Here is an 18,871-nt window from a genome sequence, read left to right as displayed (position 1 = left end):
TTTTTTAGAGTTGATGTACTTGTAAAACTTTTTTGGGTTAGATTTGATATCCCTAGCGATTTGATTTTCAGCTTCGATCTTTACCAGCCTAATTTCTTTTTTACAATTTTTATTGCACTCCTTATAATTGCTTAGTGCAGCCTCGGTCCCCTCCTGTTTTAGGACCTTATAGGCATTCTTTTTCCTCTTCATTTTATCCCTAACCTTTCTATTTATCCATAGAGGCCTTTTTTTATTCCTAGACATTTTGTTTCCATATGGGATATACATACTACAATATTGATTGAGAATAAGTTTAAAAGCTTGCCATTTCCCTTCAGTGTCCTCCCCTTGTAGTACATTATCCCAGTTCACCAAACTTAGTGCCTGCCTAATTTGATTGAACTTTGCTTTTCTCAAATTCATAGTTTTAGTGGTCCCGCTGCCCCGTGGCCTATCAGTCACCAGATCAAACGTTATCATGTTGTGATCACTATTTCCCAAATGTTCTTGAACCTGCACATTTGATACATTATCTGGTCTATTAGAAATGATCAGATCCAGTAACGCATTCCCCCTAGTTGGTTCCGTTACCATTTGAGTCAAGTAATTGTCCTGTAGTGCTGCCAGAAATCTGCTGCTTTTACCAGAATGGGTAGCCTCAATACCCCAGTCAATGTCTGGAAAGTTGAAGTCGCCCATAACTATGACCTCATTTTTACTTGCAGCTTTTTCAATCTGCTGTAGTAATCACAGTTCTGCAGGTTCATTAATATGAGGTGGTCTGTAGCATACCCTAATAAGCAATTGGCAACTTTTATTTCCACCATGAATATTTACCCAAACGGACTCCACATCTTCGCAATCTTCCTCCATCTCATCGTTGAGGACAGCTGTAAAAGAATTCTTAACAAAGAGACAAACCCCTCCACCTTTTTTCCCTGTTCTATCCCTCCTAAACACATTGTATCCTTTTAAATTAGCTATCCAGTCATGGCTTTCCATGTCTCGGGTATTCCCACAATGTCATAGCCTTTGTCATTCAGAATGAACTCTAGTTCGTCTATTTTATTTGCAAGGCTCCGAGCATTGGTTACCATGCACTTTATATTTTTACCACCACATTTACCAATTTTGTTTACATGAAATAGGCTACTTAAAGTTTTACCAACCTCCTTAATCTTTACACTGTCCCCACCCCCCTCTCCACCCCCCATAATGTTAGGCTCCCACTGTCTTTTTACCTTATCTTGTCTACATATTGAGACTTTATCCTCCCGCCTCCCCCCAGATCCTAGTTTAAAATCTCCTCCAACCGTTTAGCCATCTTCTCCCCCAATGCAGCTGCACCCTCCCCATTAAGGGTCGTAAACTACATAGTGGCGTTCCCCATAACAAAGATCTGTTAGCTTAGCCCCCCAACCTTCGTCATGGGGTGGGGAGAAACTAGGGGGTCCCGGTCCTGTGGGCATGCAGAGCAACAGCTTTACAGGGAGTGCAGAATTATTAGGCAAATGAGTATTTTGACCACATCATCTTCTTTATGCATGCTGTCTTACTCCAAGCTGTATAGGCTCGAAAGCCTACTACCAATTAAGCATATTAGGTGATGTGCATCTCTGTAATGAGAAGGGGTGTGGCCTAATGACATCAACACCCTATATCAGGTGTGCATAATTATTAGGCAACTTCCTTTCCTTTGGCAAAATGGGTCAAAAGAAGGACTTGACAGGGTCAGAAAAGTAAAAAATAGTGAGATATCTTGCAAAGGGATGCAGCACTCTTAAAATTGCAAAGCTTCTGAAGCGTGATCATCGAACAATCAAGTGTTTCATTCCAAATAGTCAACAGGGTCGCAAGAAGCGTGTGGAAAAGCCAAGGCGCAAAATAACTGCCCATTAACTGAGAAAAGTCAAGCGTGCAGCTGCCAAGATGCCACTTGCCACCAGTTTGGCCATATTTCAGAGCTGCAACATCACTTGGGTGCCCAAAAGCACAAGGTGTGCAATACTCAGAGACATGGTAAAGGTAAGAAAGGCTGAAAGACGACCACCACTGAACAAGACACACAAGCTGAAACGTCAAGACTGGGCCAAGAAATATCTTAAGACTGATTTTTCTAAGGTTTTATGGACTGATGAAATGAGAGTGAGTCTTGATGGGCCAGATGGATGGGCCCGTGGCTGGATTGGTAAAGGGCAGAGAGCTCCAGTCCAACTCAGACGCCAGCAAGGTGGAGGTGGAGTACTGGTTTGGGCTGGTATCATCAAAGATGATTTTGTGGGGCCTTTTCGGGTTGAGGATGGAGTCAAGCTCAACTCCCAGTCCTACTGCCAGTTTCTGGAAGACACTTTCTTCAAGCAGTGGTAAAGGAAGAAGTCTGCATCTTTCAAGAAAAACATGATTTTCATGCAGGACAATGCTCCATCACACGCGTCCAAGTACTCCACAGCATGGTTGGCAAGAAAGGGTATAAAAGAAAAAAAACTAATGACATGGCCTCCTTGTTCACCTGATCTGAACCCCATTGAGAACCTGTGGTCCATCATAAAATGTGAGATTTACAAGGAGGGAAAACAGTACACCTCTCTGAACAGTGTCTGGGAGGCTGTGGTTGCTGCTGCACACAATGTTGATGGTGAACAGATCAAAACACTGACAGAATCCATGGATGGCAGGCTTTTGAGTGTTGGTTCATTGAGAACATGGTTGTTGTTCAATAATAAAATTATTCCTCAAAAATACAACTTGCCTAATAATTCTGCACTCCCTGTATATGTTACCTGCTTCCAGCGAAGATACAGGTCCATTTCACGCCTCGCCAAGGCACAAGCGCTGTGCAGCCAGCCAATCATTATGCGGCATGTCTCCCATGTCATGTGATAGGGACGTAAGCTGCATAGCAATTGGCTGGCTGCATGGCACTTGTATCCTGATGGGGAGTGAAGTGGACCTGTATTGCCTCACCACATTCCTACAGAACTGGTCCCCCCAAGCTGTCACCCCCCCCCCCAAATAACATCTGATGTCACAGCGCGAATGTTACACGTGGTGACATGCTTCATGGAGGGCAACGGCTACACTATGGGTGGTACTGGCTGCATGACCAAGAGGACACTGGCTGCACCTGACACCATACTGAGCAGAGCAGGCAAGGAGGTCTCTGTGTGTGTACTGTGCAAAGGGCAGGTTGCAGTTGAGGAGGCATAGTGAAATATTGATATGAATGGGGGTAATGGGACAGGCAGTGTGGCTGAAATATAAGAAACACATGCTTCATTTAGGAAATCCACCATTCATGTACAGGGTCCGTCTGAACATATTTGACAAGAGATTGTTGGACATGTTCTCCTGGCTGAATTCCCCACTGTGTATGAGCTGTATGGCCGTACTGTGCATGCGGGAGTACAGGCCACACCTGCGCTGTAGCACAAAGGAACAGAGCGAAAAAAAAGCTGTGCACAAGCAACTTTGTGCACATAGGACTCAATTCGTTGGGTGACAGATCAGGGTCCAGGCTGTAGAGATGCATCACTAGCCTGGAGGGCTCCCATACATGCACTAGATTCTCTTTTGGTGCAGTCTTTATAAGCTGACCCTACAGAGTCAGACACCTGAAGTGAGAGTGAGAGGGATATGGAGGCTGCCATATTTATTTCTTTTCGAACAATACGAATTGACTAACCTTCTGCCGGTCTTTAACCTCCTGAGTGGTATGTCCGACACTGTGTCGGGCATGCCTCTCTAGGGGTTTTAATAGGCTCAGGAGTCCTGCACTATAAAACTATTAGATTACATACGATCAGTACTTATTAGCTAGCACTAGGCTAGCTAGAATAGGTGGCCGGCTCCCACCGATTTCCTAGAATCCCCCCGATCAGTTCGCTTATACATTACCCAGCCAGGATCCAGCGATCGCCGCAGCCTCGCCGGACAGCTCCGCTCTTCTCTATGGGGAGGATCGGGTCTGCGCATGACGTCATGTATGATCCCCCCCATAGACAAAAGTGGAGCTGGTCAGGGAGGCTGCAGCGATCGCTGGATCCTGGCCAAGTTGCTATGACAATGGGGAAATGTAATTTTTTTCTTTTTTTAACATAATCTTTATTCAGAGAAAGGCGATACATCAGGTTTATCACAACAGAAAACAACCATTTATCTACCCACGCAGGGGTACTGCATACAAAACAGTCTGTTTGACAAAGTGGTATGAAATTGTCACCATTGCCTTCCATATCTGGGCCCATAGTCCTTATAGCATCTATCATACTAGTATCTTAAAAACTCTCAATATGGGGCCTAGCAGCTACGACCCCACCAAAACTAAACAGTTTAGCATCTTATCTCATCTGAAATGAAAGAGATAACCAATGAAACCAACATGTGAAGAAATAAAAGGAAGGGGGAATAATCAATTAGGTCAATACAGGCGTTCAATAAGTTTCACAGATATTCAGCGTGTTCATAAGAGAAAATCATGTCCTTCATGTAAGTCTTAAAGGAGTTATCAGGGGAAAAATTAATAAAATAATTGCTACTTACCGGGGCCTTCCTCCAGCCCAAACTCCCAGCATGTCCCTCACTGCAGCTCTCCCCGCAGCCGTTCGCCGCAGCTCGCTCCCGGTCCCTGGCGATGATGTCAGGCCGACCTGTACTGCGCCTGCCCGAGCGGCGCTGTCAATCACCGCTTGTGTGCCGGAGCAGACTGTGCGGGCGCAGCTGTTCTGCGCCTGCGCAGTCCGCTCCGGCCCACGTGGCGGTTTAGATGGGGCGATAGTGTAGAAGGGGATTCGTAAATAAAAAGATGAATTTTAGGAGGCTTCAGAGTCTCTTTAAGGCTGGTGCACCCCTAAAAGCACTAGTATAACTGCAAACGCTCAGAGCTTTTAGAAGTGATACATTAGGGGGGCAGCCGCGGCAGGCTTAGCAGATTCCCTGAAGATTTCCTGCTGAAATCAGATGGGAATCGGCCTGCAGTATTTTGGCAGCTTCGACAAAGAGACAAATTTATCTCTAATCAGATTCGATAAGAGATAAAATTTGTCTCTTTGTAAAATCTGCCCATAATCTTCAGATGTATGGGTACCTTTAGGCTCAACAGTAAATCAAAGTTCCAACTTGATCACAAATATGCATCAGGACCGCTCCATCAAAGTCATCAACACATCTCTGTACCAGTAACAATTGAAAAGTATGGTGTGATATTGGATCCTCACTGGGTGCAATAGAGAATAACAATTTGTAATGTAAAAACAAAAGGCAATCCATCAACAGCTTAATAAACAAGAATTAAGGAAATCATTCAGGACACTTAGACAACAGATCTCTGGCAGAGACTGATCAAATCTGCAGAGAAAATTGACACATGTATGGCCATAAGTTTATTACATTTGTATAGAAAAGCTTAAAGTTGTCCATTAATGATACAATTTTAGCAGACAAACTACGTCCAATCTGATTATTGTGATCGGAAGGCAGTGATCATATCCATAAATGGGATAAAAAGTGACCAATTCAATAATATCAAATGGAATGGATTAATAAATTGATTATCTGTCATCGATTGGAATTATCAACTCTATCCAATCTGACTGATCAGAAGGTGAATAGCTTACCAAATCTTATGCTAGGTACACATGATACAATTTTCTGACAGATTTACTGTCAGATCGATTATTTCCAACAGGTCCGATCTGATTTCCGATCAATTTTCCGTTTACTTCTATGGAAAAATCGATCAAAAATCAGATTGGACCTGTTGGAAATAACCCGACAGTAAATCTGTCAGAAAATTGGGTACTATTCCGTTAGCCGGGCGCAACACTAGGTGGCGTTAATTACTATTACCCCTCCAGGCCGCCATGGATAGTAGGGAAAGATGTAACTCTGCTGCCAGCGATCGCTGGAGTTTTATCGCCACCTAGTGGTTGCGCCCGGCTAACGGAAAAGAACCGAAAATTGTATCCCTTGTAGGTAGCATTACTGCTGATGGGCACCTTCACTGACACTTTCCCGAAGGACATTCCCTATCAGCGTGCTATGGAAAGGAGCTGGGACACCTCATCCAGCTGTCACAACACTGGGCACGTGTAACAGCAGCAGCCTGCCTGGAGGTGTGGTGAAATCTTTTGCAACTTTATCAGATTTTGCAACCGGTTGCACTTATTTATAGGTATAGCTATCAGAAAGTGCAACCTAACCATTGACTTTAACCTATCTGTATCAGAAAATGCAACCCAACCAAACCCTTTACTCACACAGAACCCTCCCCTCTTGCTCAACTAATAACCCCCCCTGGAGGGAACAATCCCTCCTCTTGCTCAACTAATAACCCCCCCCCCCCAGGGAACAATCCCCCCTCTTGCTCAACTAATAACCCCCCCTGGAGGGAACAATCCCCCCTCTTGCTCAACTAATAACCCCTCCTGGAGGGAACAATCCCCCCTCTTGCTCAACTAATAACCCCCCCCCCCCCCGAGGGAACAATCCCCCCTCTTGCACAAAAAATAACCCCCCCTGGAGGGAACAATCCCCCTTCTAGCTCAATGGAATCTGTGGTTGGAAAAAATTACAGGCGTGTTAACAGAGAGGAGCCACGCCTACACAGTCATACATTGTCCTCTATGGCAAGTTGCAAAATATGATGGTTAGCAAAATTTTTCACTACACCAGCACCGCTCAGCAATGTCACGGGCAGCTGAGCGCGACATCCCCGCCGGAAATCCAGCAGCCTCACAGACACTGACCGGGCGCTCCTCTCTGCTCGAGCTCCGCACGGCTCTGATCAGCAGCTCCTGCTCCGTGCAGCTGCAGTGACAGAGAGGCGGTAGCCCTCCGCCACAGCATCTCTCCTGCCTCCATCCCGCACTGATGTCACATACTACAGCACGTCACTCAGAGGGAAATCCAGGCTCCTCCCACACCCCCACATGGCCCCTCCGCTGCATGAATGATTCTTGGCCCCTCCCACAGCTTACAGGTGACTTCGCACGCCCACTTACAGTGAGTTATCACTCTTTTTTATGTCTATATGTGGCCCCGTGTTCCCCTAACATAGAGCCAGGCGCGAACTGTCCCCGGGGGAGATTCGCCTCTCCCAAAACAATCCGGGCCTGTGCAATGGATGTTCAATTCCAAGCCCTGCCCCGTCTATAAGCCCCGCCCCCACGCATAGGCCTCAGAGAAGCCCGTGGACAGGAGGGCACAGAGGGTACTTTTATTTGCTAGTGAAAAGACACTGTGTGCAGCGCAGGCTGCTTTGCTGTGAGTGACAAAGATTCAGAATCTTTTTAAAGAAAAAAAAAATGCACCGAGTATGCTGAGCAAAGCTCAATGTCCCCTCAGCTGCTTCTGTCCAATCCAAGTGCAGCAAGGCAGAAAGTAGGCGTGGCTTCACACCCACATACATGAGTTGGTGTTGCGATAGGAAGCTGCATGGGGGACACAGAGAGCTGCTATAGCATAAACTGCAGTGACCAAGCAGGTATGCATCAACTCCTGTGTCATTCAGTAGTCACTTCAGCCTTTTATTAGGTAGATATACATTTCTCTAGACATTCTTTGGCTCCCTTTATTTCCTCACCTGAAGCTAAGCCTTCACTGTTTGAGGTTTTGAAAAGATTTAACATTACATTCAATATAAATATTGCATTTAAAGAGGAACTCCAGTGAAAAAAATGTAATAACAAAGCGCTTAATTTTTACAATACTTATGTATAAATGGTTTAGTCAGTGTTTGACCATTGTAAGATATTTTAAATCCCTGATTTATATTCTGACTTTTATCACATGGTGACATTTTTACTGCTGGCAAGTGATGTAGCTGCTGCTTGCTGTTTTGGCAGTTGGAAACAGCTGTAAACAGCTATTTCCCCACAATGAAACAGGGTCCACAGACGGGAAACTGCCAAGAGTAGTACTCAGAATTTCTTTGTGGGAGGGGTTTCACCACAATATCAACCATACAGCGCCCCCTGATGGTCTGTTTGTGAAAAGGAATAGATTTCTCATGTAAAAGGGGGTATCAGCTACTGATTGGGATAAAGTTCAATTCTTGGTCGGAGTTTCTCTTTAATAAAACGAAATATATGAGAACAAGTGGACTACTGATCCATTATAAGATTTTTTTTTAAAGAACCCCAGTGCCCTTTCTTTATGCAAATGATGCTGTTGGGTGCAAGACACAATTGGCTGCATATCATGCACTTCTCTGTACAGAAATAGGTAGTGGCTGCAGGACACTGCGATATGCTATCATTTAGGCCTACTGAGTTGGGGGGCAGTGGCTGCACTATGTGGGGTTACAGGGTTCTTGCTACATGTACAAGGTGTGGGGCAGGCTGCAGCTGAGGGGACATAGTGACATATTGGCGGTGAGGGAAAATAGTGAGGGACAGACAGTGTGGCTGCATTAGGCCCCGTTCACACTGCACGCGTTGTGTCTGGATTTCGGCAACGCGTGCAGGAGGCCGACACGCACATCAGACAGTGCATAGACTGCACTGTCTGATGTTCATACTGTATGCGTTCCGGACCAGTGCTGTCCAGGAACGCATGCTGCACGCATTTTTTCATAAAACACGCGGCTGACCCATTCACTTCAGTGAATGGGATCAGCCAAGCAACGCATAGAAATGCAGATGGCGTGCATTCGTACTCGTTGCGTTCCGAACGCACGGCCATCAGCATTTCATGATGTGAACGTAACCTTACAGGACAGAAGGCACGTGTGACATACAGGGTCGTAAACTACATAGTGGCATTCCCTGTAGGGGCGTTCCCCCTAACAGAAATATGTTCACTTAGTCCCTCCCAATCTCCGTCACGGGGTGGGGGAACTAGGGGGTCCCAGTCCTCTGGGCAGGGAAAGCAACAGCATTATATGTTACCTGCTTAGCCTTAAAGGGAAGGTTCGCGCAGACTATAAAAAACAAACTGCACTTACCTGGGGCTTCTTCTAGCTCCTGGCAGTCGATTGGTGCCCTCGCTGCAGCTCCTCTCCCTCCCGGCATCCAGTGGTGAAGAAGCCGACCTCGCCAGGTCGGCTTCTGTGCGCTCCACGGCAGGGGGGGTCACGTGGTGTAGGGATGTCATCGGGTCTCTACTGCGCAGGCGCTAAACGACTGCGCATGCGCAGTAGAGACCAGATGACGTCACTTACACCACGTGACCCGGGCTGGCGAGGTCGGCTTCTTCACCGCTGGACGCCGGGAGGGAGAGGAGCTGCGGCGAGGGCATCAATCGACTACCAGGAGCTGGAAGAAGCCCCAGGTAAGTGCAGTTTGTTTTTTATAGTCTGCGCGGATCTTCCCTTTAAAAAGACTCAGAGATGAAAAAAATTTAAGAATCGATACTTACCCAGGGCTTTCTCCAGCCCAAAAAGCATGTGAGCTCCTCGCCGTCCTCCCGCAGTCTGCCGTTCAGCCGCGACCAGCTCCGATACCAGGCTGAGTCGGGATCAGTCTAGGTCTTCAGTGCATGCGCAGTAGACCCGGACAGACACGACTGAGCCTGTTACCAGGGCTGATTGCGGCGGAACGAGAGACCGCGGGAGGACGGCAAAGGAACTTGCGTGTTTATAGGGCTGGAGGAAGCCCCTGGGAAGTATCAATTCTTATTTGTTTTTTCATCTCTGAGTCTCTTTAAAGTATTAGGCTAAGGTCACACGTGTCCATGCGGCCGTTTTTCCTCCATTTGCCTTTTTCCATATTCATTTTAAGCATTTCCTTTTTTTAATAATCATTCATTTAACTAGTAAAAATAAATGCAAAACACATGCTTTTTTTTTCACCATGGAAAGCATTGCATGCAAAATGCATGCGATCTACATATAGTGTGCAGAAAGAATGAACTTACTGAGCGTTTTAAAAACATATCAAAAACGCATAGCAATGGGTTTTTTGTGTAGCCCATAGACTATCACTATGTGCGTTTTGTGACCCTGGCCTTAGAGACAGAAGATCAGCAGGGACAGCCAGGCAATGTGTATTGTTTAAAAGTAAATAAATATGGCATCCCACATATCCCTCTCACTTCAGGTGTTCCTTTTAAATAATACCGGTTGCCTGGCTATGCTGCTGATCCTCTACCTCTAATACTTTTAGCCATAAACCCTGAACAAGCATGCAGCAGATCAGGTGTTTCCGACATTGTCACAACTGACTGGTTTAACTGCATGCTTGTTTCTGGTGTGATTTAGACACTACTGCAGCCAAATAGACCAGCAGGGCTGCCAGGCAACTGATATTGTTTAAAAGGAAATAAATATGACAGTTTCCATATTCTTCTCACTTCAGTTGTCCTTTAAAGGAATACTGTAGGGCGGTCGGGGAAAATGAGTTGAACTTACCCAGGGCTTCTACTGGTCCCCCGCAGACATCCTGTGCCCGTGCAGCTCCGGCGCCGCCTCCGGTTCACTTCTGGAATTTTCGACTTTAAGGTCCGAAAACCACTGCGCCTGCGTTGCCGTGTTCTTGCTCCCACGGACGTCACCAGGAGTGTATAGCACAAACCCAGTACGCTCCTGGTGACATCAGCGGAATCGAGGGCATGGCAACGCAGGCGCAGTGGTTTTCCGACTTTAAAGTCTGAAATTCTAGAAGTGAACCGGAGGCGGGGCCGGAGCATCGGTGAGTGGCTGCGCAGGCACAGGATGTCTGCGGGGGACCATTAGAAGCCCCAGGTAAGTTCAATTCATTTCCCCCCGACTCCCCTACAGTAGTCCTTTAAAGTTCTTTGGATACTAAAAAGAAACAAAAACAGACACTTACCTTGGGCTTGTATCGGCCCCCTGTAGCTGTCATGTCCTGCGCCGTCCTCCTCTGTTCCTCACCGCCAATCCCGGTCTGATTGTCCCTCTAGGGAGACTGCAGCAGTGCGGCGCGTGCTCGCTCCCGCACGTCATCAGGAGCCTACTGCATAGGCGCAGTACGAGAAAACCTTGTACTGCGCCTGCGCAGTAAGTGCCCGGAGACGTGAGCGGGAGCGCGCACTATTCGTCTCGTTAGAAGAATAATTGATCGGTCCCGGCGGCGGGGAATAGAGGATCGGAGGAGGATTGCGCGGGACATGTCAGCTACAGGGGGCCGATACAAGCCCCAGGTAAGTGTCTGTTTTTATATTTTTATACTATCCACAGAACCCCTTTAACCTAGCATGTGTATGTAGCTGTATTCCTCTCTGTGACACTGTGGCTGGTCTTGGCATATTTTTGTGCTCTATATCAATCATGTATAGAGTGCTTGGATTCAATATGTAGTTTGTACTGGGGACCATGGCTACAACACTGCTCCAAACTATCCCTTTGTTGGCGTAATAGTTCCTCTTCTGGAACCAAATCCATCTGTACTTTCTGCCTCATTGTCCCTCCTACAGAACAAATGAACAGACCTTACACGATTCTCTATTTAAAAAAAAATAAATTAAAAGTGTTCATGAGATCCTTAAAGTGTACCTGTGACGAGAAGCATCTCAGGTACCATACTTACCTGGGGCTTCCTTAATCCCTTAAAGAGGACCTCCATACAAAACAGAAAACTCCGTCAGTGCTGCTGTAATGAAAAGTTATATTTACCTCCGGAGTCTTGTCCCACAAAGCTGCCCCGAAGTCCCTGCATCACTACATTTCTGGCGCTTAGCCCCGCCTCCGGTCTCTCCTCCGAGAAATACGACAAACTATTTACTGCATTAAATTGCCAGGCGTTTTTCCTTGGAGGAGAGGGGAGGCGGGGCCAAGCGACGGAAGGGGAGTGATGTAGGGGGGAGGGGTGGCGGCTTCGTAGGACAAGACTTCGGTGGTAAACATAACTTTTCATTACAGCAGCACTGACGGATTTATCTTTTTTGTATGGAGGTCCTCTTTAAGGCGGCTCTTCCCTCGCCGCCTCGGTGACTCAGGTCCCCCGCAATTCAGCCCGAAAGCCTGGTGGAGTCGCCCTTTCGTCGTGCATGTGCAGCCGTCGCGCTCCCCCTGCTGGGAGCATTCTGCGCTTACGCTTCAGTGTTCTCCCCAGGCTCTTTTACCCGAGTGCTCCACCCGGCTAGTTTTGATGAGCACCCGGCTGTCATCCGCTCACCTCCTCCTATGTTATAAGGAGAGTTGCACACAGAAGTACCAGCCCAGCATTTTCTCATATTGCCCCACCCGGCTACTTTTTCATGCCACCCGACTGGAAAAAAATTCTGGGGAGAACACTGCGCTTGTCATCTCAGGTTCCCTCTAACTGTATTCCCATTCGTTAAATTGATAGTGACCCTTTTTTTATGTTAAAGGGTCCCTGAGTTGAGAGGGATATGGTGGCTGCCACATTTATTTCCAGTTAAACGATACCAGTTGCCTGGCTGTCCTGCTGATTTCTTGGTGTGATATTGGATTAATACTGGGTGCAATAGAGAATAACAATTTGTAATGTAAAAACAAAAGGCAATCCATCAGCAGCTTACTAAACAAGAACTAAGATTATTCTGGCAGAGACTGATCAAATCTGCTGAGAAAGTTGATGCTGGGAATACACCATAAGTTTTTTCAGCAGATAGATGGATTGATAGATCATTTCTGACATGTCCGATCTTATTTTCGATCGTTTTTCTGATCGATTTCTCATAGAAGTGGATGGAAATTTATAAGAAAATTCATCAGAAATAAGATTGGACAGTACATCGACTGAAAAATCTCATTGTGTATCCCCAGCATGACAAATGTATGGTTATAAGTGTTTTACATTTGTATAGAAAATCTTAAATGTGCCCAATAATGATACAATTTTAGCAAACTACCTTCCGATCTGATAATTGTGATCGAAAGCAAATGATCAGGCCCATACATGGAATAAAAAAAAGGGACCAATCCGATCATTTCAAATGGAACAAATTAATACATTGATAATTTGTTGTCGAGTGGCATTATCCAAGCTGACTGATCAGAAGGTCGATGGTGTGCCAAATCTTATGCTAGGTACACATGATATAATTTTCTGACAGATTTACTATAAGATTGATTATTTCCAACAGGTCCGATCTATTTTCCGTTTACTTCTGTGTAAAAATCGATCAAAAATCAGATTGGATGTTGGAAATAATCTGACAGTAAATCTGTCAGAAAATTGTATGGTGTGTAGGTAGCCTTATTGCTGATGGGCACCTTCACTGACACTTTCCCGAAGGACATTCCCTATCAGCGTGCTATGAGAAGGAGCTGGGATGCCTCATCCAGCTGTCACAACACTGGGCACGTGTGACAGCAGCAGCCTGCCTGGCGGCACCGCTCAGCAATGTCACGGGCAGCTGAGCGCGACATCCCCGCCGGAAATCCAGCAGCCTCACAGACGCTGAACGGGCGCTCCTCTCTGCTCGAGCTCCGCACGGCTCTCTCTGATCAGCAGCTCCTGCTCCATGCAGCAGCTCCAGTGACAGAGAGGCCGGAGCCTTCCGCCACAGCGTCTCTGCTGCCTCCATCCCGCACTGATGTCACATACTATTAGTGTTGTCCGGATCATGAACGATTCGGATCTTTGATCCGAATCTATTTTGTGAGTCGAATCATCCGAATCATCAAAATGAGTGATTCGGATCGCAAAAGGGGCGGGGCCAGGAGCGGCACGCCCCCCTCTCATCGGGCAGCGGGGTCCTGGAAGCAGAGCAGAGATGGATCGCTCTGTTGGAGGGGACTCAGAGAAGCCAGCCTTGCAGGGACAGGTAGAGGGGACATGGGTGCCACTGCCAGATATGTGTGAGCACACATACTGGCTATAATGTGCTGCTCATTATAGGCTGTCTGTTCCGTAGTGCTGCACAGTGATCACATTGGAAACTTTTCGCTCAGCTCAGGACGGCTCAGTAACTTTGCAGGCACTGTGATTGCAGCGTAATATGATCCTCCTGCACTCGGCACAGCTGCACTTATCTTTGGGGAATGCTTTCTGTCACTGTGTGACGTTTCCATTCAAGGTATACAGATGAACATGTAGGTGAAATATATGTAAAGCATATGATTGCAGCATGTGGGTATTGTGTGCAAACATTTCTGCTCTCTGCTCGTTCCTCCTCCCTTCTCTGTCCACTCCCTGCCCTCTGTCCATCTTCTCCCCTTTTCTGTGTGTCCACCCCCCTCCCCTTCTCCTGTCCTGCTAGTCATTTCAACCCCCGAATGCTTCCCTTGTAAAATGATCCGAGATTCGGATCAAAGATCCGGATCTTTTCAATGATCCGATTCGAATCATCCGGATCATTGAAAAGATCCGAACTTCCCATCTCTACATACTACAGCACGTCACTCAGAGGGAAATCCAGGCTCCTCCCACACCCCCACATTTGCTGCCCGCTGCATGAATGATTCTTGGCCCCTCCCACAGCTTACAGGTGCCTTCGCACGCCCACTTACAGTGAGTTATCACACTTTTTTTATGCTTATATGTGGCCCCGTGTTCCCCTAACATAGAGCCAGGCGCGGAGTGTCCCGGGGGAGATTCGCCTCTCCCAAAACAATCCGGGCTTGTGCAATGGATGTTCAATTCCAAGCCCTGCCCCGTCTATAAGCCGCGCCCCCACGCATAGGCCTCAGAGAAGCCCGTGGACGGGAGGGCAGAGGGGGTACTTTTATTTGCTAGTGGAAAGACACTCTGTGCAGCGCAGGCTGCTTTGCTGTGAATGACAAAGATTCAGAATCTTTTTAAAGATAAAAAAAAATACACCGAGTATGCTGAGCAAAGCTCAGTGTCCCCTCAGCTGCTTCTGTCCAATCCAAAATGCAGCAAGGCAGAAAGTAGGCGTGGCTTCACACCCACATACATGAGTTGGTGTTGTGATAGGAAGCAGCATGGGGGACACAGAGAGCTGCTATAGCATAAACTGCAGTGACTAAGCAGGTATGCATCAACTCCTGTGTCATTCAGTAGTCACTTCAGCCTTTTATCAGGTAGATATACATTTCACTAGACATTCTTTGGCTCGCTTTATGTCCTCACCTGAAGCTAAGCCTTCACTGTTTGAGGTTTTGAAAAGATTTAACATTGCATTCAATATAAATATTGCATTTAATAAAACAATAGCTATGAGAACAAGTGGACTCCTGATCCATAATAAAAAAAATAAAAATCGATCTGGCATTTTTTAAGAACCCCAGTGCCTTTTCTTTATACAAATGATGCTGTTGGGTGCAAGACAGAATTGGCTGCATAGCTGCACAAGCAGCATTCTCACTTCTCTGTACAGAAATAGGTAGTGGCTGCAGGACACTGCAATATGCTATAATTTAGGCCTACTGGGTTGGGGGGCAGTGGCTGCACTATGTGGGGTTACAGGGTTCTTGCTATATGTACAAGGTGTGGGGCAGGCTGCAGTTGAGGGGACATAGTGACATATTGGTGGTGAGGGAAAATAGTGAGGGACAGACAGTATGGCTGCATTAGGCCCCATTTACACTGCACGCGTTGCCGTCCAGATTTTAGCAACGTGTGCAGGAGGCCGACACACACATCAGACAGTGCATAGACTGCACTGTCTGATGTTCACACTGTATGCGTTCCGGACCAGTGCGGTCCGGGAACGCATGCTGCACGCATTTTTTCATAAAACGCGTGGCTGCCCGTACTTGTTGCGTTCCGAACGCACGGCCATCCGCGTTTCATGATGTGAACGTAGCCTTACAGGACAGAAGGCACATGTGACATACAGGGTCGTAAACTACATAGTGGCATTCCCTGTAGGGGCGTTCCCCCTAACAGAAATTATTATTATTATTTTTTTATTTATATAGCGCCAACATATTCCGCACCGCAAATCTGTTCGCTTAGTCCCTCCCAACCTCCGTCACGGAACTAGGGGGTCCCAGTCCTCTGAGCAGGGAAAACAACAGCATTATATGTTACCTGCTTAGCCTTAAAGTAGAGTGACCAGATTTTTGTGGGTCCAACCTGGGACGGGGAGGGGGGGGGGGGGCAAAAAGTGGGGGGACTGAGGAGCGCGCAGTGACGAAGACTGGGGGTGGGGGGAATTGGGCGTGGTCATGACATTGTATGGGCGGAGCTAACTTAATGATGTAACAGCGAGGCATAAGAAAGCAGTGTTTACGCCATGATGTGGTCAAACGAGACTTTGCTTCATGGGTGTGCAGAAACTGTGTGATGCTAATTGTATACTGTAACCACAAAGCAGCAAACATAGCCATCTATGACCATTAAATAATAAATGCAGTAACAGTTACCCACGGACACCAGAAAATAAACGCAATGGGCAACATGTCAGCACAAAATAAACGTAATGCGGGCAACATGTCAGTACAAAATAAACGCAATGCGGGCAAACATGTCAGTACAAAAAAAATGCAATGCGGGCAACATGTCAGTACAAAATAAATGCAATGCGGGCAAACATGTCAGTACAAAATAAACGCAGTGTGGGCAAACATGTCAGTACAAAATAAACGCAATGCGGGCAAACATGTCAGTACAAAATAAACGCAATGCGGGCAAACATGTCAGTACAAAATAAATGCAATGCGGGCAAACATGTCAGTACAAAATAAACGCAATGCGGGCAACATGTCAGTACAAAATAAACGCAATGCGGGCAACATGTCAGTACAAAATAAACGCAATGCGGGCAATCATTTCACCAGAAAATTAACGCAATACGGGCAAACATTTCACCTGGAAAAGAAAGCATTTACTCACCTGGCAGAAGTCTCCGGCCTCTGACGCGCTGCTCCCTGGACCACCTTCCTCCTTCTTTTGTCTCCCGCGCTGACAGGGCTACGGCAAGATGGCGCCCGAAGCCCTGTACTGGAGACACAAATAGTCTCCAGTACAGGGCTCCGGCAGCCATCTTGCCGTAGCCCTGCTCGCCTGCCGGTGTCGGAACACCGGAAGAAGACAAGACACTAAGGAGGCTGGAGCGGGGCTGCAGGCAATGAACTGGCACGGCGTCTATAGACGCCGCTGCCAGTTCATGCAGAAACAGTGGCCAGAGTCCCGAGGCAGGGACGTCCCTCTGCTAAAAGCGGGACGTTTCCCGGGACCTCATGCTGCCTGGGACAGCGGACCCCGAATTCGGGACGTCTGGTCACTCTACTTAAAGAGACTCAGAGATGAAAAAATTGTAAGAATCGATTCTTACCCAGGGCTTTTTTTCCAGCCCAATAAACATGCAAGCCCCTCACCGTCCTCCCACGGTCTGCCGTTCAGCCGCGACCAGCTTCGATACCAGGCTGAGTAGGGATCAGTCTGGGTTTTCAGCGCATGCGCAGTAGACTCGGACAGACTCGACTGAGCCTGTTACCGGGGCTGATTGCAGCTGAACGGGAGACTTATAGGGCTGGAGGAAGCCCCGGGGAAGTATCGATTCTTATTTGTTTTTTTTATCTCTGAGTCTCTTTAAAGTATTATGCTGGGCATACACGGCCCAGATTCCTCTTATCAATCGAGTCGCTGATGGCTCGATCGATAATATCCGACAGGTCCGATGACCTGCCGGAAAGATTCCCCGCGGACGAGCGGGGACGCGGCGGGGGGCGACCCGTGTATGCCCAGCATTAGGCTAAGGTCACACGTGTACGTGCGGCTGGTTTTCCTGCATTTGCCTTTTTCCATGTGCATTTTTATGCATTTCCTTTTTTTTTTTTTTTTAATAATAATTCATTTAACTAGTAAAAATAAATGCAAAACACATGCTTTTTTTTCACAATGGAAAGCATTGCATGCAGAACGCATGCAATCTACATATAGTGTGCAGAAAGAATGAACTTATTGAGCGTTTTAAAAACGTATCTAAAAACGCATAGAAATGCGTTTTTTGTGTAGCCCATTGACGTTTTGTGACCCTGGCCTTAGAGACAGAAGATCAGCAGGACAGCCAGGCAATGTGTATTGTTTAAAAGTAAATAAATATGGCATCCCACATATCCCTCTCACTTCAGGTATCCTTTCACTTCAGGTGTTCCTTTTAAATAATACCGGTTGCCTGGCTATGCTGCTGATCCTGTGCCTCTAATACTTTAAGCCATAAACCCTGAACAAGTATGCAGCAGATCAGGTGTTTCTGACATTGTCACAACTGACTGGTTTAACCGTTTAACTGCATGCTTGTTTCTGGTGTGATTCAGATACTACTGCAGCCAAATAGACCAGCAGGGCTGCTAGGCAAGTGATATTGTTTAAAAGGAAATAAATATGACAGTTTCCATATTCTTCTCACTTCAGTTGTCCTTTAAAGGAGTTCTTTGGATACTAAAAAGAAACAAAAACAGACACTTACCTTGGGCTTGTATCGGCCCCCAGTAACTGTCATGTCGCCGTCCTCCTCCGTTCCTCACCGCCAAACCCGGTCTGATTATCCTCTAGGGCAGCGTTGGCGAACCTATGGCACGCGTGCCAGACTCGGTACACGTAGTATAATCTGCTGGCACGCCAACGCTGCTTATGAACTGTTCGCAGCGTTTACTAGACGCTGCCAAGTCAGTTCATAGCCCGCAGTCTCCTGGGAGGCAGAGCAAGGCTACGGGAAGATGACGTCCGTAGCCCTGTACTGGAGACTTTGTGTCTCCAGTACAGGGATTCGGGCGCCATCTTCCCATAGCCCTGCTCTCTGCGCGGGAGACTGCAGGAGGATCGTCCGGGGGAGATGCGCGGCAGAGGACGGCTGACAGAGAAGACTTCTGTCAGGTGAGTACATTCCTTTTTTTGCAGGTGAAATGCCCACTGTGTTATTTTCTGCTAAAATGTTTCCCACATTGCATTATTTTCTGGTGAAATGTTTCCCACATTGCGTTATTTTCTGGTGAAATGTGGCCCACTGCATTTATTTTCTGCTGAAATGTTTCCCACAATGCGTTATTTTCTGCTGAAATGTGGCCCACTGTGTTTATTTTCTGCTGAAATGTGGCCCACTGCATCTATTTTCT

This window comes from Hyperolius riggenbachi, chromosome 2 (genome assembly GCF_040937935.1).
Source record: "Hyperolius riggenbachi isolate aHypRig1 chromosome 2, aHypRig1.pri, whole genome shotgun sequence".
In the NCBI taxonomy this organism is placed as follows: Eukaryota; Metazoa; Chordata; class Amphibia; order Anura; family Hyperoliidae; genus Hyperolius; species Hyperolius riggenbachi.
Note: the sequence above shows the minus strand (reverse complement) of the source record.